Here is a 4007-nt window from a genome sequence, read left to right on the forward strand (position 1 = left end):
ATATATATATATATATATATATATATATATATATATATTGTACCCTTCTCTCACGCTTTTACGCACTATACCTGCGTTACATCAAAATACCACAAGCCACTAAGTAACTGTGTTACTGCGTCAGTTTCCCATTTACTCCCGGCGTAAAAAAAAAAAAAAAAAAAAAAAAAAGGATATAAAAGAGTACTGGAAAGCTGTGTCTTCCCCTTCTGCGAGTCGCCCATCTTATTGGTTCAAATGCTTCACTTCCCTCGAGCCAATCATATCCTCGTCTCGTGCTGAGCATAAGATGGAAAAACTCGAGATCCCCTTGACTGACTGAATTATAAATGTATAACATTGGATATTCATGGTTTCTGAGTGCATACATCCGTGTAGACTGTCTTAATGGCGGGTTCCATTATAGAGCGACTGAGTAGAATTCCACCCAAGGTTCTACGAGGAAGGATCAGCACCTGTCCTCAGCTGCTGGCCCTGAGCTGATGCAAGACTGACACCTGTAGACACCTGTGTCTAACGACTGTACGTATAGCACACGCTGACACCAGCAGTAAGAACTAACATCACACACTGACACCAGCAGTAAGAACTAACATCACACTCTGACACCAGCTGAAAGAACTAACATCACATGCTGACACCAGCTGGAAGAACTAACATCACACGCTGACACCAGCTGGAAGAACTAACATCACACACTGACACCAGCTGGAAGAACTAACATCACACACTGACATCAGCTAGAAGAACCAACATCACACACTGACATCAGCTAGAAGAACCAACATCACACGCTGACACCAGCTGGAAGTACCAACATCACACACTGACACCATGAAGTCGGCTGGGGTGTGGGGTCGTCTCGCATCTCCCTAAGACCATCACGTCACCATGGCTGGTGACAGTGGAATGCTGGAATGACATCATGACATTAGATAAATCCGAGAATTCTTCTTATCCTTTGAATACATCTACTCTCACATGATCGCGGATGATAACAGTGACGTGTAGGTATGAGAACACGGAAGAGCATCTTGAAACACCATCATTTCACTCACCATCACCTTCACTAGGGGGACACCATACCAAAGCCCATTTTCACCACGCCCACTACATTACTAGCCTTTGACCTAGCCTGCATAAGGGGTCAGGTCAAACTCGGGCTGGTCTGAAACGCTCATCCTTCTGAAATAAAAGAAGAAAATGAGAAGACTTTGATAAACATGTATTTCTTCTTCTTTTTCTTCTTCCTCTTTCCTACAGTTGAAGAGAGGAAAAGAAGAGAGAGAGAGAGAGAGAGAGTTCTTCCTCCTTCCTATAGCTGAAGATAGTAAGAGAGAGATAGATAGATAGATAGAGAGAGAGAGAGAGAGAGAGAGAGAGAGAGAGAGAGAGAGAGAGAGAGAGAGAGAGAGAGAGAGAGAGAGAGAGAGAAGGAGGAGGAAGAAGGAAGAAGGAAGAAGGAAGGAAGGGAAGGGAAGGGAAGGGAAGGGAAGGGAAGGGAAGGGAAGGGAAGGGGAGGGAAGAGAGGCACAATCCCCACCGATGGAGTTTCGGGAGTTGTAACTTTAACTGTGACAGACGTTTCGTCAGAGCTTTACTCAGATTTACAGAGTTAGAGAGTCCTAAGTCTCGTAAGACGGGCGAGACTCGACGAGAGATTCCTCCCCCAAAGTTCAAAGAACTTCCTTGTTTGACGGCAAATTACAGCAGAGACTTTCTTCCCAGCAGCAACAGCAGCAGCAGTAGTAATCTAGTAATGCGATTTTTATATTTACCGGACGATTCTCGGCCATGTTCTTGGATTTACGATTGTCTTTTTTTTTTTTACGTTCGTGAGGTATCCGCCTGGCACGATCCAGTGTTGTTATACATTCAAGACCCCTTTTTTTGTCTGGCTCTAGATACGTGTCATTATCTTTTTTTTTTCCAGCAAATGATCATCCAATTAGTGGAATAGATTCAAGTGGTGGCTCAAGCACTGTACGGGAAAAGAATGTATATTGCTCCTCGCCGCTTACAAGGTGGATTCATTTTTAAGGAAAGGCATAAGTGGAATGCAAATGATTGTTGTCTGTACAGAATTATCTTTCAAGTTTCAACCACAGACTCCTGCATGAGGTACACGAGCTGTCCCGGCCTTCCACGGGGTCGTAACTGGCTTTAGAAACAATGAAAAATAAACACCAACCTTGTATAACTGAATCTGGGAATAAAAGAGGAGAAAAAAAACGCGCTTCTTTATAGATTTATCTTCCACAAGTGCTCTGTCGTGTGGTGGAATTCAGAATGTACTAGAGAAAGTCAGGGGGATATCAATGCAATGGATTTTCACGGGAGTCCTATTTCTTGGAGTAATATGGTGCATTTGATGAATATGGTCGGGGTGGTTTTGACATCCTTGTTCATTACTGGTTCGAGATTTAGTGTTGTTGATTGCTGCATCCTTTATCAAAGTTTTTCCTAAAAAGATTCTTCTTCTTCTTCTTCTTCTTCATCATCATCATCTTCTTCTTCTTCTTCTTCTTCTTCTTCTTCTTCTTCTTCTTCTTCTTCTTCTTCTTCTTCTTCTTCTACTGCTTCTTCTTCTTCTTCTTCTTCTTCATCTTCTTCTTCTTCTTCTTCTTCTTCTTCTTCTTCTTCTTCTTCTTCTTCTTCTTCTTCTTCTTCTTCTTCCTCTTCTTCTGAAGGAAATTATTTTTGAGGAGGTGGCCATTCAATGACAGCTCGTTATTTTCATTTGGGTCATTACTAACATCTGATCCTCAAGGTTCGTAAATTTTGGTGGTATAAAAACATTCCAGGACTAGATTTCAAGTTAGATTCACTGCGAAAACCAGCGGGTAACACTGTGTTGTTCCCAAGGGTAGGAAGCCCTAAAGTTGAAGATCATAAAAGAAAGTTGAGGGGAAACTCCTCCAGTGGAAACATTGGTCTCCCAGCGTTGGACTTAGACCGTAATGCGCGTGTAAAATTTCAGGGAAAGTGGTGTGTTCTTCATGGACCTCCAGCTGTCACAGTAAAGAATAGAGTAATACCTAAGAGTAAAAGGGGCAAGAAATTACACTTTTGTCTTATCAATATAGATACAATGCTTTGAGAATTTGTGCAGACAAATGACACTGACACGGACGGTAAAATTGATATAGATAAAAGAAAACTGTTCGGTTTCTTTTGCACCATTTACAGTGTTACAGCAGAATCTTATGAAGCGTATAATTAAAGCACATACTGTATTAAGATATGATTAAGAATCTAAGCAATATATACTCCAGAAGTAAAAATCTCTCTATTGAATATTTCTAAGAATCTAGATAAGCAACCCAAATAATAAAAGAAAGAAAACGGATAGTCTAATTCAGAGAAAACTGATATTGAGGGGACTAACAATCGTAAATGTCTTCAGAATCAGAGCCAGCGTATAAGGGATTTTCCTTTTTTCTTTCCTTTGATTTGTACTGTATTCCTGAACAAAGAAAAGGTAATTCACCAGAGAACGAAACTAAGAGTTCCTTCTTTTTTTCTTATTTTGACTATCACCATTATATCTAATTGTTCGATAATGAATAAGCTGATAGTAAGTGATGTTACGAAGGAAACTGTGGAGTTGAACAGAATTAATGTAAGATACCAATGTAAAAGTAAAAGGTAACTAGCGTGTCTGAACGCTGCATATGACACAAAGTGGTTCTAATCCACTTATAATTGTAATATCATCTATCAGTGATCAAGAAAAGTAAACTCAAGAAAGTAAGAATTTGATTTGTTTATTGACTGATGCCATAATATTTAGCATAACACATTTCTTTTATCTTCTGGAAAACCATGAAAAACATGATCTGGATTCTCTTATCTTTTTAACAAACTCACTGTAAAGTTTTTGTAACCAAACACACAACTCAAGCAACGGCAAGTAGTGCCATCTGTTGACTCGGCGCTGAATTAAAGCTGCTAGTGCTCACCCCTCACGATTCGTGCAGTGTCCTGTCCTTCTTAAATAGTCTTTG

This window comes from Panulirus ornatus, chromosome 63 (genome assembly GCF_036320965.1).
Source record: "Panulirus ornatus isolate Po-2019 chromosome 63, ASM3632096v1, whole genome shotgun sequence".
In the NCBI taxonomy this organism is placed as follows: Eukaryota; Metazoa; Arthropoda; class Malacostraca; order Decapoda; family Palinuridae; genus Panulirus; species Panulirus ornatus.